Below are 17,708 nucleotides of genomic sequence, written 5' to 3'. Positions count from 1 at the left end.
AAATGGCAAGTCACACACTGAATTAAATGTGATTACATTTTTCTTGTATTTTCTTGTAAAACATACTCCAGTAATCTTTGTTTTATTAACTTTGACTTTTATATTTATTATTTTTAAACAGTGCAATACCATGTTCAAAAACCCACTGTAGTACTCAGCAGGCTTGGCAGTGTTAATTCAGCTGTAATAGATATGTATCAGAGTTAACACAGCCACTCAATTAAACTTACAGCACTGAACTCACATTACATATACTGTTTTATTTATTTTTTTCCACAAGGTTGGTGGTAGGGAAATAATTACTTGGTAACCTTCTAAGATGATACGTATGTGCCTCTCTCATCACTGCCTAGAGACGCACTCATTAAAGAAACCAATGGGGAATTTCTCCGAGAGGGCCCTCGAGATTCCAGCTGATCTCAGTGATTCACAGACGAGAACGGCTAAAGAACTTGCACAACAGCTTCATCTGGAGTACAAACTGCCTTATGTGCATGGGAAAGTTGGTATAGAAGAGGCATAAAATAGCTAAAGGACAAACCACAGCTCCAAATGTATGTGTGTGTGTGCTACACCCAGTTTTGCTTTATTGTTTCTTTTTCTCAGCTAGTTTCTTTATTCTATCTGTTTTGTTTAGAATGCGCCGGTAGAAACACTTTATGCATGTATCTCCTAACAAGGTCACAGAATGTGATACTCTTCTTCCTCCTCAACAGAAATGATATTAGTCTCAGTAATTCCTATTATATCCCAATTTGTAAGGATTATGTTTCTTCTGAAGTGTGTTTGAAAATAAGATGTCACAAGCTCTATATCCATTATATGCCAGTTACATACGGCAGTAACAAACTTTCATCTTTACATACTTTTGCAATACAGGATGTGCAACTTGCTTTTGTTAAACAAATGCCTGTGGGGACTGGGGAGATGACAAAGTAGTGTCAAAAACAACCTCCAAGGAAAATATTATAATACAGATATTTTTGAAATACAACATACTTGAATGTGTTGCATCTTCAGGAATTTAGTTCACTTATGTCAGATCTCACAGAATATGTTATATACCGGAAATAACCGCAGTATTAAAATGTCTTCGTTTTTAAGTATATTGAGCCTTGTTGATATCATATTAATATTTCTTTCTTTCTTTCTTTCTTTCTTTCTTTCTTTCTTTCTTTCTTTCAATGACATTTATTTCAGTTATTAAAAATTATTCATATGCTATGGTAGGAACAAAAAACAAAACAAAACAAATAGATGTTTATACACTAATCTCACATGTAAAATGCCTGAACACCATTGCATTAAATACATAAATAAATGCACACTGTAAATACATGCATGCATGCCTACATACATAAACGCTAGAGATTTTCTCTGAACTGTTTTTTTCAAAGCCATTTTTGCAATAAAAATTAAACTTCTGGTGTCAGTTGTTTATGGTGTATATGCTGTATTGCACAGACGTCCTAGCAGAATAGAATAGAATAGAATCAAATAGAATAGAATAGAATAGAACAGAGTAAAATTTTATTAAATTAAATAATACAAATAATTAAGTTAAATTAAATTAAATTAAACCTTCTATATTTAAAATATAGCTATATTAATCTTGATGAAAAATCTCATGCAAACTGTATCATTCATATTGTTTGCAAACATTCATGCTGGATTCTTACATTTATAGCTTTTTGGACTTATTAGCTCAGCCATACATGCAGTTTCACCCACAGAAGAGGTGAAACACTCTATGAGTCATATCAGGAGGGCTTTCTCTGTGAAAAGCTTAAATTCAACAAGGCTGGGATGTTTGCCATCCAGAGTACATTCCTCTGGCTCATTCCTCATTCACTTGCCTGCATGTTTGTTTGTCTGCATCAAAGTACTGTCAGCAGTGGCCTTTGACTTTACTGAAGAAAATACAAGAGAACCATTTATACAAGAAACCTTGACTTATTAGCCAACAATTGCTTTGTTTTACTGCAGTTTAGTAACTCTGCATTTTACTGTTCGCATGTGACGTGTGAACCATTTCAACCTCATGTGTTTGTCATGTCACATTTTTCAGGAAAAAGTGTTCATTCAGACACAACTATGTGAGTGGATTTCCTCCCTCTCTTTATACCGACTTCATGCCTGGCAAGAAAGGCCATGTTTGCTCACCAATCACTTTTCTTTTCTGTCTCTTGAAAAGGAGCTGTCACCAACCCATCACACGCTGTGCCAAGCAAACAACACCACACAGAATGGCCAGAAAGAGCAATTTCACTAATTTTCCTTCAGCTCTGACTTTGTCAATTAAAGCAGTGCAACATTTTCTCTTGTGTAATCTTGACGGGTTTTGCAAAATGCTTTGTACAGATTGCAGCTGATACAATATATCAGTTTTGTTTTTCTCTGTGCTGAACCTGAATTTAAACTGTAAGTAATTTGTTTGCTTTGTGCAGATTTCCTAAAATGTGTGTAACGCTTTATTCAAATATTTATTTGAAGTCAGTATAGCAGTGTGCATAGACGTTTCTTTATTAAAAGCAGATGAATGATCTCAAAGCAGCAGAATGTGATGCCCAGGGTCTTGTAATTCATTACGTGAAACTCTCATGCCAGGGGCCAGTTGCAACACACCATATTAACCCTACAAAAGCCTACTGAATCATATTTGATGCACACATTTGTAAGGACTCTGAATTATGAACATGAACAAAACATTTCTGAAAACCTGTTGTTCGCAACCTTCTGTCTCCTGATTGATAGCTTATTAATTTTATTAATGTAAGAATATATTTTATATTGTTATTAATATTTCAAAATACAACTTAGGTTTATGTTTTTTATACATAATTTTTTAGAAAAATCATGGTAAAATGTGAGTATTAAATATTATAAATCAGGCTTTTGAGAAATGTTTATTAGTTCATCGTCATCGTATTGCATTGTAATGTATTGATCCCACAATAAAAAGTACAGAGCTTGATCATAAAACTAAGCATTAAAATACCATCTTTCTAAGACATCTAAGATGACATATGATATTTACATGCATTGTAATACTTTAGATTGGGGACCAATTCTCACAATTAACTAGTTGCTTATTAGCATGCATATTACTATCATATTGGCTGCTTGTAGTATATTAATATTAATTAAATTCTGCATGACCCTATTTAGATCCCTTAATTCCACCCCATACCTAAACCTAACAACTACCTTGCTAACTATTAATAAGCAGTAATTAGGAGTTCACCAAGGCAAAATAAGTAGTTAATACTTGGTTAATAGTGAGAAATCGTCCCCAAATTAAAGTGTGAGAAATAAAGTATATGCATTTTATGTATAGTCTATTATACTGTTTTCATTGATTCACCTGAATACCAGCGACTGCAATTGCACATTTTGCTGTTCCATTAAAAGAAAGAAAGAAAGAAAAACTGATTTTGCAGTCTATTAGGCTATTTCATATGTCAGGTTTTACAATGTTAAGACTATGTCTTAAAAACTAGTCTGACCAACTAGCCAAGTATTTTGAAATAATATACCAATTTACATTTTTATGTAACTGACTTAAAAATTTAGCTGCAAATTGAAAGACTAGTTTAAGCATTTTATGCAACTAACCCCTGTGGGCAACAGCCTTATTTACATACTGAATGTCCACTGGGAATACAGAAAGAAATCCTAAGAGGAGTCAGCCATCTTAATGGGCCAGTCTGCCCCTAAACACATTTGAAATGTCCTGCAAGCTTTTTCCATCCTTTAGGGTCATGAAGGTGAACAAAGCCCATCTGCAGTTTAGCATCTCACCATTTATCCTACTATATATATATATATATATATAACCTAAAGTACAGAATGGAGGAATCGGGTCATTTTCTTATGCTTTAATTCCACTACGTTCATTTAGCTTTAAAATTGTAAATTAATTAAATGCGTTTACACTGTCTTTGCAGCCAACGCTGAGTTTCCTCAGTAATCATGAACACATGTTTGTGTGTCATAGTGTGTGACATACTGTACAGTAGCACTGTGTAAATAAGATGACACTAATCCGACTGAAAGTCAGTTTAATGAACGCTTGTTGAGAAGCTTTGTTCCTGCTGACATTTCTCTGGCTTTCACTATTTGCTCAGTCATAGCTTTTATAACATCCACCATCTCAGCCCAACCAGGACAAAATCAAAACCAGTAATTACTTACTTACAAAATGGCTGTATTTTAAAAGATAGTTTCCCTTGCCTTTCCCTCCCGAATGACTACAAACTGAATGTGAATCCCCAGTGTCCTCACAGTGGTGATGGCCTTTTTATGGTGGTGGCTCCATAAAAGTGGCACCAAAATGCCATTGTTATGTTATACCGCCCTCCAGTGGTTAACACGTGTATGTGATAGTTTGTGCTGCTGTAAAACGAGCTTTATGTGCAACTGTATAAAATGATAATAAAATGATAATTACTCATATAGCCTATCCAACATAAAAAAGTCATTAGATATAATAACCATTACTTCTCACCTGCCAATAATAAGTTAGGAAATTGTATATTTTTAGTGACATAGGCTACTTGTAACCTACTTGACCTGTTTAGATTATTGTAGAATTATAGATTTATTATTATTATTATTATTATTATAAGTATTAGTAGTAGTAATTGAGCATTATTTTAATAATGGTAATTATGATGCCGCAGAAGAGCACAAACGCCAAATACGTAGCCTATGTGCACACAAAATCTAATACATGGAATTAATACAAAATATATTTTTATTTAATGTAGCTATTATATCATTTATTTACAAATATTATTCATTTATTTCTAGCCAAAATATGCACATTTCATCAGTAATTTTTTTTTCTTCAAATAAATAAATACTTAAATAAACAAGATTTTGTTGATATATATAAGAAGAAGAACAAGAAAAACCTACATAATAATATATATAAAAAGTTAGTGCTATAGTTCATTATTCAAATCAATGTTCACATGTATTAAATGAGGGGCAGTAGTCTTTTTTTTTTTTTTTTTAGAGGAACGACCCACATAATCTCCTAAATCTAAATTTCACTTGTGAACTGTAAAACGATAACCGCACGCCTAGAGCACCTTAGTGTTTGTTTAACATAATTACTAATAATTAGCTTGACACACAAACACAAACAAACGACGTAGTGTTGTTTCGGAATCCACTACTAGCCCTTTGTTTACTGTTGTTATAAAGCTTCGATATTTTGGCAATTTCTATTGGCTACGCTTATTCCCCGTGTTTTCCTATTGGCTCTTAGATATGTCAAGCGCTTTCTGATTGGACAAAGGAGTCATCGCTTAGTCTACACTGTAATGCCATTGGCTCAATAAGTAGGCTAGTGGTCCTCTAGTTATTAGAGGGAGCGTAAAGTAGGTCATAGAGAATGTATACTGATACTGCCTAGCGCCGTCCATATTCGCCTGATCATACACGCGCTTTTCTGCCTTCTTCATGTAAGTAAGACATGTTTGATTTATAAACACGCTAAACTGTGCTGTCTGTTGTTTATACGGCTATAGTCTTGTTAATTAATTCGCCAGTCACCGCGAGATACATTTACGTTTTTAAAGATCTAATATAATTTATGATTTGGCTAAGTTATAATTTATGATATAATTTTCCACATTTTTAAAATACAACATTGCTGTCACAGTGCTTACAATATTAGCAATACAAAAAGTTTAAATTTGCTTGACAATCGCACTTTTAAATCATATCGGGTTATGAGGTCATATATGTCTCGGATAAGTTAATGTGTTTGTTCTGAATCATAACGCTGATTGCAGTGACAGTGTCATATTTAAAATACTAAATAAAAACTTAAGCGCATCTTTACAAGTAACGTAAACACATTACGACGTGCTTCTGTTGTGCTGTGTGAAGCACAAATATGTCCCTGTGCGGTGTGGCAGGACACTGTAAGCTCTCGTGACCTTTTCCTAAGGTTTTCAACAATGTGGCTAACTTACCTAGGAAAAAAATGATAGCATTATTCGCGCTTTCAGCATCATTTTTCATCATTCAGAATCACACTGAGCATCATTTCGCATCACGTGCTGTTTTGGGCATCATTTGCATTTTTAACCTGGGCATCACAGAAAGGAACAATGATTTTCAGGTAGTTTCTACCAGGTAAGTAGCATTTTTAGGTATTACACTCAGCATTTTTGAGCTTCATAGCCATGTGCAGTTTTTGGGGATTGTGGAATTTTGGAACCGAGTTAGGTCGCTTCTTAATATCCGATATAAAATATATAAAGCAAAATCAGTAGAGAATCATTGAATTAAGAATTCAGCGTGCTGCAGGTGCATTTAACATTTTTGAGCTTGCAATGATTTTTTCTTTCTTTCTTTGGAAATCATGATCTTTTTTTTCTTCAGAATTCTTGTCACTTTTGCATTCTTTTGCACGAGTACAAGTATTAATTTCATTTATTTTTTGTTTATATATTATTTTTTTAAATCTTACTTAAATCCCCAAACGTTTAATGACAATATGTGTCTGGGAATAATGCATTTACTAAAAACCAAAAATGTTAAACACATTAAAATTAAAAGATTTATTGTCATGCCTCTTAATGTCCAATGTAAACTTCTTTTCCGCTGTAAGCTACAGATTTTGTTGAAAGATGAATCCCAACACTTATTCATAGAGCCTCACTTGTGTACAGTAGCATATTTGGGGATCACTGGGCATCACAGTCAAGATTTTAGACAGTTGTTTTTGGGATCATATGCACGTTCAGCATCTTTAGGCATCGCACTGTACACTGTAAAAAAATAAAATAAAATTGGAGTAGGATTTACTTGAAAAAAGGTTGGAAACAATTTTCACTCAGAAAAGGCTAGTTAATTTACAAAAAGTTGACAAGTAAAAGCCTAAACATAATTATTAGTAGCTTTAAATATAACATTTTAAGTTAAATTTACTTGGGAATTCCCAGTAAATTGTATTGACTCTTTGTTTGTAAATTTTATTTAAGTAATGCTTATCACTGTAAAAAAAAAAAGAAAAAAAAGTGCTGTTAAATAACACTAATTTACTGCACTGAAAAAACAACAACAACAACAAAAACTAAGTAAATAACAATACTTAATTTTTCTTTTGTAAGTTTTTGCACACATATATTTTAACTAAACCTAACAACAAAAGCAACCATAAAACAGTGTAAATACAACTCGAAAACAGTGATTCTGATTTTAATTATTCATGCCCCATTGCATGATGGGAAAAAACTGGATCATAACTTTGATATTTACTTAAAGAATCCTTGTAAGCATAACAAACAATTCCAAGTAAAATATACTTATAAGTTTCAACGTTAATTTCTACAAGCTTAAATTGATTACTAATATAGAATTTACTTTATTTCTTTTATTCTTGCCTGAACTAAATTATTTAATGTGGAAATTATATTTGTTTTTATGTAGTATTTACTTCACCACAAAATCATTTTTATCAGTGTATTCTGTATCAGTGTATGAGGGTTTAATAAAAGCATGCAGTATTTTTGTACATCACTGGCACGTGAAAAATTGGCATTGGCTATGTGATTGTTAGGCATCAGACTGTGTGGACATTATAGGTGTGCACAGCATTGTGGAGTGCACACTGCAATTTTTGGACATCATGGGCACTCGTATTGTTTTTAAGACAATCATGATGCATTTTGGCCAAGCTCTACAGCGTTTTAGTAACCACACAGTTTTGGGCCTTAACGTTTGTTTGATTTGAAGGACTTTGTTTATTTCTGTACAGTAAAGAATTTTGAAACCATGTTAGTACACGATCCTCCCATTCACCTGTCAACAAAACTTACATTGAGAGTGTGATTTTGTGTGCAGTAAAGGTGTTTACTTTTACACCTGTGTGTGTTTGTATTGTGTATGACTATTTTATTATGCTTTTATTACTATGCTAGTGTGTAACAAGGAACTAACTGGGAGAAAAACAAAAACATAAGCAACGTGTTTTCCAGAAAGGACATGATATTTTTGTTGGTAATCAAGTTCAGGGCAGACATGAAGTTTAAAACAAAGCTGCTTTATGTACCTTGGTTTTTACATGGTACTCACAGATACTTTAATGAATATCGTGGTATTACTATGGTACATGTCCAAAACCCTGTGGTACTGTATACTTTCACGCTGAATTTTGTCGTCAAATTGCCAGAAAACCTTCTGTGTGAAGCTTGAGCCAGAATGTTAAAATTTAATCTACTTATCAGACCCTATAACATTACAGATGTACTATTGTCTTTGTTATTGAAATTTCTAATAATTTAGAAAATAGTAAAATTGTTGAAATAACACAATTTTTACATATTGTTCAAAAGTTTGGGGTCAGTAAGATTTTTAAATGTTGGCTAAATGTATGGCTGCAGTGACCATCTGATCTGGATATGGACGGGATCGGGTGGCTACAGTGACCTCGGAATAAAAAAAAAAAACGGACTAATATTAGCATAGATGCCATTCTATTAACGATGTAACAAGTACATCGGGTGTTTTGGGAAGTGTTCCCGGTTCCGGTTGACCTAATTAATGGAGCCTAACAATCCTTTAACGGATTTGAATTATAGAAATGCGGTAGTGTATTATGTGTAAGCCAGGTTAAAGAGATGGGTCTTTAATCTAGATTTAAACTGACAGAGTTTGTCTGCTTCCTGAACAGTGTTAGGTAGATTGTTCCAGAGTTTGGGCGCTAAATAGGAAAACGATCTCCCGCCCGCAGTTGATTTTGATATTCTAGGTATTTGAGTTTTGAGATCGCAGGGGACGTGAAGGACTATAATGCGATAAGAGCTCGCTCAAATACTGAGGTCCCAAACCATTCAGGGCCTTCAAGGTAATTAGCAAGATCTTAAAATGTATACGATTTTTAATAGGGAGCCAGTGCAGTGTTGACAGAACCGGGCTAATGTGGTCATACTTCCTGGTTCTAGTAAGAACTCTAGCTGCTGCATTTTTAACCAGCTGGAGTTTGTTTATTAAACACACAGAGAAACCACCCAATAAAGCATTACAATAATCTAGCCTCGAGATCATGAACGCATGAATTAATGTTTCTGCATTTGACATTGAGAGCATAGGTCGTAATTTAGAAATATTAAGATGGAAAAAATACAGTTTTACAAATGCTAGAAAAATGTTTTTCGAAGGAAAGATTGCTATCAAAAAGTACGCCTAGGTTCCTAGCTGATGATGAAGAATTTACAGAGCAGCCATCAAGTATTAGATCTAGGTTGCATTACATGCAAAAGTTTTTGGTCCAATAATTAACACCTCTGTTTTTTCAGAATTTAGCAGTAAGAAATTGCTAGCCATCCAGTTTTTTATATAAACTATACATTTCGTTAGTTTTGCAAATTGGTAAGTTTCATCAGGTTGCAAAGAAATATAGAGCTGGGTTTCATCAGCATAACAGTGAAAGCTAACACCATGTTTCCTAATGATATCTCCCAAGGATAACATGTAAAGCGTGAAAAGTAAGGGGCCAAGTACTGAGCCTTGAGGTACTCCATACTGCACTTGCGATTGGTATGCTCAAGAAACATTTATTATCATAAGTTGTGCTGCTTAATTGTTTGGAAACTGATCCATTTTTTTTTTTTTTTTTGATGAATAAAATGAAAAGTAATTATTTGAAGTATAATATTGTACTTATGTAATAATATAGCTCTCGGTTTCTTTTATTTAATGAGTCCTTGCTGAAAAAAAATAAAATACTAATATATATATATGTTACGGGGCTGATGAGACATGAGACATGCGGATCCATCTGCAGACTTTTATTGAGCAGAGACGTGGTCATAACAGGCAGGGTCAAACAATGGCAAACAGGTATAACATGGGCGAGACAAAGAGTAAACTAAGACAAGCGTGGGTCAATGATCGGTGAACAGTAACCAAAGGGGCGAGACAGGAGAGGTAGTCCAAAACGTCAGCGATAGTCCAGGCAGGGGAAAACACAATGCAACAAAGGCAAGGCAAGACTAGAAAAACTAACGGGGCTCTGTAGGGCAGCGATAATGCATACAATACTCGGCAGTGACGGAAGGAAAGTCCAGGGTAGAAATAGAGTGTGTGATTAGTGAGAGCTGTGTGTGCAATCAGTGCAATTGTAAAATGTGTGTGATGGATGATGGTGAGTGAGTGACCTCTGGTGGTGAGTGAATGGAAGTACAGACCAGATTCGTGACAGAGCCCCCCCCCAAAGAGCGGCTTCCAGACGCTCCACACAGTCTATAATCCAGGAGGGAGGTGGAGTGCAGGCGGAACAGGGGGAGGGATGGAGGGCCAGGTCCCTGTGGAAGCGGAGTGACCGGGGACCAAGGCAGAGCCGGCAGAGCAGGAAGCCAGGGCAGAGTGGACGGGACTGGAGCCCACCAGGGCAGAGCAGACGGGACTGAAGCACACCAGGGTGGAGCAGACGGGACTGAAGCCCACCAGGGCCAGAGAGCAGACCACCACGGCGGCGCAGCTAGAGCCGGAGCCCACCAGGGCAGAGCAGAAGACCACCAGAGCCAGATAGTGGACCACCACAGCGGAGCAGACAGAACAGGTGGAGCAGAAGACCACCAGAGCGGAGCAGACGGACCCGCAGACCACCACAGTGGAGCAGATAGAGCAGGAGCCCACCACGACGGATCAGGAACCCACAGCAGAGCCTGGGACCTAGGGAGAACGCAGACATAACAAGGAGAGAGAACATGCACGGACCCAAGGACCGAGGCAGGGAACACAGAAAGTTCATTGACTGCCTCCATAGCTGTGACAGGACAGAACGAGAGTTCATTGACGGCCTCCATAGCAGTGACAGGACAGAACGGGAGTTCATTGGCGGCCTCCTTAGCCGTGACAGAACGAGAGTTCACCGACGGATACCGCTGACACCTCTGGGGGTTCTGCAGCAGTTGCCGCCACCTCTGGAGGTTCTACAGCAGTAAACTCAGGACACAAGGAGAGTTTAGTAATGGTCTTTTTGACCGCAACACAACAGGTTGAGAGTACATTACTGAGCGCCACCACCATACAAGGAGCTGAGGTGAGCCCTGCTGCTTCTGGAGGTTCCGCAGCATGTGCCACCACCTCAGACAGTGCTGCGGTGGTGTACGCCGCCCAAACACAACATAAAGCGATCCCCATCATGGGAAGCACTTCAGACAGGGGAATCAGTTCAGGAACAGGAGGGCTAGAGTGAGTGGGTTTGGGGATACCAGCGGTGTGTGCAGACACCAGCGGGGAATCCCTCAGACTGGATATCAGACTGGAATAATGAAAGACTGACCTTGATGATCTGGGTGTGTCAGCCCGGACGTGACCCGACTCTGGAAGGTCAGTGGAGACGTGCTGCTGTGACTCTGGACGAGCAGTTGAGACGTTAAGTGATTCTGGACGAGCAGTTGTGACGTGCCGCTGTGACTCTGGACGAACAGCCTTGACGTGCCGCTGTGACTCTGGACGAACAGCCGTGACGCGCCGCTGTGACTCTGGACGAACAGCCGTGACGCGCCGCTGTGACTCTGGACGAACAGCCGTGACGCGCTGCTGTGACTCTGGACGAACAGCCGTGACGTGACTTGACTTGACTTTAGGAGATCAGCTGAGACGTGAAGTGACTCTGGATGATCAGCTGAGACGTGACTCGGTTGATGACGACCAACTGTGACTTGGCTTGACTCTGACATCAACTGTGACTTGACTTGATTCATGAAGATCAGCTGTGATCTGCGTCCATACCTGGCAAATGTCCATTTGAAAAGCCGCTGGATCCTTGTGAGGCCGAGTATTCTGTTACGGGGCTGATGAGACATGAGACGTGCGGATCCATCTGCAGACTTTTATTGAGCAGAGACGTGGTCATAACAGGCAGGGTCAAACAATGGCAAACAGGTATAACATGGGCGAGACAAAGAGTAAACTAAGACAAGCGTGGGTCAATGATCGGTGAACAGTATCCAAAGGGGCGAGACAGGAGAGGTAGTCCAAAACGTCAGCGATAGTCCAGGCAGGGAAAAACACTATCCAACAAAGGCAAGGCTAGGCAAGGCAAGACTAGGAAAACTAACGGGCTCTGTAGGGCAGCGATAATGCATACAATACTCGGCGGTGACGGAAGGAAAGTCCAGGGTAGAAATAGAGTGTGTGATTAGAGAGAGCTGTGTGTGCAATCAGTGCAATTGTAATATGTGACAGCTGTGTGATCTGTGTGATGGATGATGGTGAGTGAGTGACCTCTGGTGGTGAGTGAATGGAAGTACAGACCAGATTCGTGACAGAATATATATATATATATATATATATATATATATATATATATATATATATATATATATACTGTATATTTATTTATTTATTTTTGTTTTTGTTTTTTGTTTAAATAAATCAATAAACTGTATGGGAAAACTGTGGTGACTAAAAAGCAGAAATATTAAACCATTTATTTATTTATACAGAAAAAAAATTATGCGTGTCTTCAAAACTAATTTCAAATATTTTAGCATTAAGCCTTTAGATCAGAATTGCAACAATTTTAAGAATTAAAAATTTATTAATTTTAAGATTTAAAGATCATGGGAAACATCAGTTCAGTTGTGTCTAATCATTTGAGTAGTCGTGTACAGTAACAGTACAACAGGAAGCCTCAGCAGTGAATAGCTGTGAGAAAGATCTGGGTAAAGATAGAAAGACAGTGAAAAGTCTTCCCCTTCATCTTAATTGATAAATCTTATGCAGCTTCAGTAATCAGCCTTCTCATGCTGTAAGACACCTGATTATTTGCAAGGCAGTGCTGTGACACCTGTCTGACGGGCTTCATGCTGTGCAGGTGAGCTCACTGCATCTGCTGCTCTGGGTGGCAATGGTACGGTTAAGCAGCTTGCAGTGCGTCCAGCCGGACTCAGAGTCTCTGTCCTCCCATGATCCTCTGCTAACTGTACAGCATGCGCACAGAACCCATCTGCTGTCCCTGCAGTCACAGACACTCATCACAACAGATGATACTACCAATGACTCCTCATACAATCAGCACAGCAGTTTGTGGCGCAATGCTGCTTTCCTAATGTTCATACGCTCTTTCTTTTTGTTTTCCCTGCCCCTGCATCTGTCTGTGGCCTGTGCTCTCTCAGGTCCAGTGCCTGACTGTTTTGTGTATTTCCGCAGAAGCCAGCACTGTGAGGAGACAGCTGTTTTCTGAGGTATGTGCCCTTGGATATTTGGAAACTGGAATTAATGTAACTACCAAATTTATTAAAAGGATACTTCATCCAACAATAAAAATCTGTTATTACTTACTCACTCTCAAGTCACTGAATGATTTTTGAATGATTAATTAATTAAATGTCAGTCTGTTTCTCATGCAAAGCTGTTGCATGGCTTCATATGAGTTGAAAGATGTATAAACTACTTTTGTGGTGGGTTTTTTTTTTTTTGAGAAAAAAGGAGATCATTTTATACTGTGACAATATTTTCAGAAATGGACCCTATAAAGTTTTCTATAATTAAAAAAAATATAATAATCATAATTTGCCAAGGTTTAGAACAACCAACTTTGGAGAACCATGAACATGTGGTTGTTTTGTTAAATGATTAAAATATTAACTTCAAATCTCAGGGGGTACTAAGTAAATGTTTTACGTCTTAGGGGTTCCGTCGGCAAGAAGGTTTGGGAACCCCTGTAAAGAATAATGTCACAATGCAAAATTGCATTTCAATGAGTTGAAATGAGATTTATTGACAGGTCTTTTGAGGCTCGCACTCAATCATTCACCTTGAATGTATGAAAAAGAGCAGCATGGATATTCCGCTAAATTTGTTCTTATGTGTTCACCCCCACATTGAAAAAATAAATAAATAAATATATATATATATATATATATATATATATTTATTTACCTTTATTTGGATCTATATCAAGTTAAATAAGTGATGACAGTATTTTCATTTTTAGGTGAGTCATTGTTGAAGCTGTGTTTTGGACATCAATATATGTTTTTAAACCCTTATTATTTTATGCTTCAACTGATATGCCTATTATAAAATACCTTTACTGAACTGAGAACTTCGTATGATCTCTGACTGTAATATTTTGATCATGGACTGTGGGGTAAATAGGTCAGATGTGCTTCCTAAATTTCCAAATTGCTCACTGTAATTACTAATTTTGTTCATGAAAACCATAACTAACACAAATCACATCAGACATTTTCCTGTCTTTTTATTAATGATAATAACATCCTGAAGTGACCTACATTCACTGCCGCTTTTATGAACTTCTGCTTGTTTCTTTGCTCTACGACCTGATATTCACACGCTCTGCCTTTGCTTTCGTCTCTGTTCATAGCATACGTCGTCTTGATATGATCTTGCGGCTGATTTGGATCATTTGATTTATTTCTTTTTCAGAGCACTATTATAACAGTTTTTTTAAAAGTTGTTAGCTATTAACATATACTATTGAAAACTATGTACAGTTTTTTTTTATATGTATATACACAATACACAAGACAGTATTTCTGAAAAAATAAAAAATAAAATAATAATACTTAAAAAAAACAGTTAGCGATGCTTTTGATTATTAAAATATAATAAAACCATTAAAATGGAATCCTTGCTTTTTTTTAATAAATTGCTGTTAAATAATGTTTGTTTCACAATTTTAATTAATTAGACATGCTTTTTGATTAATAAAGTTTAATTTGACCATTAAAACCATTTAAAGGGGTGGTTTACTGCTTTTTTTCCTTGCTTGATTGTGTTTATGGGGTGCACTATAACATGTCTTCGTGTTTCGTTTGTTAAAAAACGCCTTGTTTTTCATATATTTCACCTTTATTGTAAGCCGTTTTCTCCTCTGTCATTTGAACGACCGGTTGACTTCCTGATTCTCTGAAACCACTCCCTCAGAAACAGGATGGGCTCAGATTGGTTAGTTGGGCCGGTGTGTTGTGATTGGCTAAACTGCGTACTGCACATTGTCCGGAAACTTCACGCCCATTACCTTCACGGGCGACAGTCGCATGTGTTCCGGTCAAATGTAAATAATGGTGTCAATATTGCCGTATCAGTTTGAGCCAGAATCAGACCCAGAAAGCGGTAATGAAGAGAGTCAAGCAGAACTTCCGCAAGGAGGACTCTTACAAAACGTTTCTGAATGGAAGTTTGCTGTTGTGATTACATATAATTTTTTGAAGTTCGTACACGTTTGTCTTATACACACAAAATAGCATCGAACTAACTGGCTACTAAAACCAAACAGCGTTGGCTTGTGTTTACGTTCTTGATCAAATCGAAAAATTACATCTGAATTTATACATGCAAATACATTTAAAATGATCAAATCTTACTTACAGGTTGTGGCCCAACAACTGCTGCCTCTGGTTTTAAAGTTGGAACCGCTCCATGTTTTAGTAATAGTTTCTGTGTGAATCCGGCATTGAACTCGTGTAGATTCTGGAAGCTGTCTTCCGTAAAATGCGCAGCACAGAGAGCTAAATTAGGATTGTAATTGTCAGGAACATAATCAAACATAAATTTTAACCATTGTTGACGAACTACAGCGTCCGTAGGAAGCCCGAACACAGAAGACCTGACTGCTGGGTGAAAATAACACCGTTTCGACGGCATGGCTACAACTCTCCACTATAACTCTTCCTCTTCGACAAAGCCGCAGAACATGGCCTTGCCCCCTCTTTTGCATGTTCCGGAGGGAGGGGTTGATGCAAATTTATGGGTTTTTACGTATGCAACCCGGGAAGTATCTCGTTGTAGTCCCATATGAGTCGTTTTGTAGGCATTAAACTTCCTGATTTTTAAAGATGATATCTCCGCCACGTTGAACTTTCAGCGCAGCAACTTTGCAGATACTGTTCATGCACCAACAGCAACATTACACACTATTTAAAATGAAAAAAGTGAAATCTCAGTAAACCACCCCTTTAAAAAAAAAATCAAAATGGAAAAAATGGAATTTGGAAAAAATAAAAAAATAATTAAGGAAAAATAAAAAGGATTTCATAGGGCCCTAAGTTCCTTCCAGAAATGTAATTGAGGTGCATGATGTGTAAGAGAATTCATCTCTTCATCAGAATCCTTCAAGGTCAGACTCCAGTGCTTCTTATTACTGTTGTAAGGCATTCAGTTTCCATAATCCATCTGTCACAGACTTGTCACATTATTAGTGTCCTTCTATACTTGTCTGTTAGCTTCACGTTTCACAATGCAAATTACTGGCTTGAATAGAAGCAGGTGTCAGTCTGACCTATAACTGTAAAGAGAACAGATTGTGCCAGAACATAATCGAATGTGGCCCGCTGGTGGTGTGGGGCGATCAGGGTGTTACATAGCAGGTTTAATTGGGTGTCACGGCACCCTGGATCTGTCAGGTCACCTGGATCAAGTGTCAGCTGGTGAAAAATAGGTCAAAGATAATGATGAAAAGAGTCTTAGAAGAGACACAGCCTTAAGACAATGATATGTAATAAAAAAAAAGATGTTGCATATTTCAAGATGTGTCGTTCCCTTGAAAACAGACTGTGTTGCTGTGAAAAGCTAAGCAAATTAAGAGTTATTGAGTTCAACTACAAATGTGATACTTTTCATATGGAGTTTCTTTGTAATTTTCATTCATTCACTCATTCATTTAATGTATATGTGTTTTTTGTTGTGTATCATATTTGTGACCCTGGACCACAAAACCAGTCTCAAGTGTCAATTTTTAGAAATTGAGATTTATACATCATCTGAAAGCTGAATAAATAAGCTTTCCATTGATGTATGGTTTGTTAGGATTGGACAATATTTGGCCCGAGATACAACTATTTGAAAATCTGGAATCTGAGGGTGCCAAAAAATCGAAATATTGAGAAAATCGCCTTTAAAGTTGACCAACTGAAGTTCTTAGCCATGCATATTACTAATCAAAAATTAAGTTTTTATACATTTACGGTAAGAAATTTACAAAATATCTTCATGGAACATGATCTTTACTTAATATCGTAATGATTTTTGGCATAAAAGAAAAATTGATAATTTTGACCCATACAATGTATTTTTGGCTATTGCTACAAATTAGTGCTGGGCGGTATGACCAAAAATTTATATCACGGTATTTTTCAAAATTATACCGGTTTCACGGTATATGACGGTATTTATTTTTTTCATGTATGACCGGGTGTTAACCACATTTTGTACTGATTGAGAGAGGAAAAACTGCAGTTGATTGACTCAGTTGATAGAATGCCCTATTTTACTGTCATGATGAGCGAATATTGTAGAAAAATTCCACACTAAATAGTGACTAAACACGACTCATTAATAGCCTACATGTTAACCAGGAGTCACTCTCATTTATAATCGCGACATCGTCTGATAAAATCAACATGCATCTAACGTTACACTAAAGAGCGGCTATGCGGTGGTTTTGGCTATATTACTTTTTTTGTCTCATGCAGTGCACTGCCTGCGTCTGAGTAACAAACTAAAAAAAAAAAAAAAAGTGCATAATATTAACATAAGAACTATGCTCATATTTATAATTCCAAACAGTCAGTTAGCAGCAGGTGCTTGGAAACGCTGTTTTGTACTCATTTATTGACGAGTCTGCTGCGATGCGGCCAGCTGAATGCGGTGCCGCTGCCGCCGCTGCACAGAACAGATGCAGAGAGGCGACACTGCGCTGGGAGTCAGAT

General features: G+C 37.1%; 1 protein-coding gene across 6 annotated transcripts in view; it reads left to right on the top strand.

Moving 5' to 3' along the window:
- The first annotated feature begins 5,377 nt into the window (after positions 1-5,377).
- The window catches only part of bmal1b (basic helix-loop-helix ARNT like 1b), a 33,220-nt gene continuing 20,889 nt past the window's right edge, over positions 5,378-17,708 (top strand). For 2 of the 6 annotated variants that reach the window (XM_058781472.1, XM_058781469.1), the window contains exons 1-2: positions 5,381-5,471; positions 13,149-13,217. The gene's annotated coding sequence lies outside the window, so the exon portion shown is untranslated. Of the gene's footprint in view, positions 5,472-13,148; positions 13,218-17,708 lie in introns of all 6 variants that reach the window. The other 4 variants (XM_058781470.1, XM_058781475.1, XM_058781474.1 and 1 more) reach the window with 4 other exon arrangements.

Source organism: Onychostoma macrolepis, chromosome 07, assembly GCF_012432095.1.
Source record: "Onychostoma macrolepis isolate SWU-2019 chromosome 07, ASM1243209v1, whole genome shotgun sequence".
In the NCBI taxonomy this organism is placed as follows: Eukaryota; Metazoa; Chordata; class Actinopteri; order Cypriniformes; family Cyprinidae; genus Onychostoma; species Onychostoma macrolepis.
The sequence above is the reverse complement of the archived record's forward strand: the minus strand, read 5'-3'. Positions and strand labels throughout refer to the sequence as shown.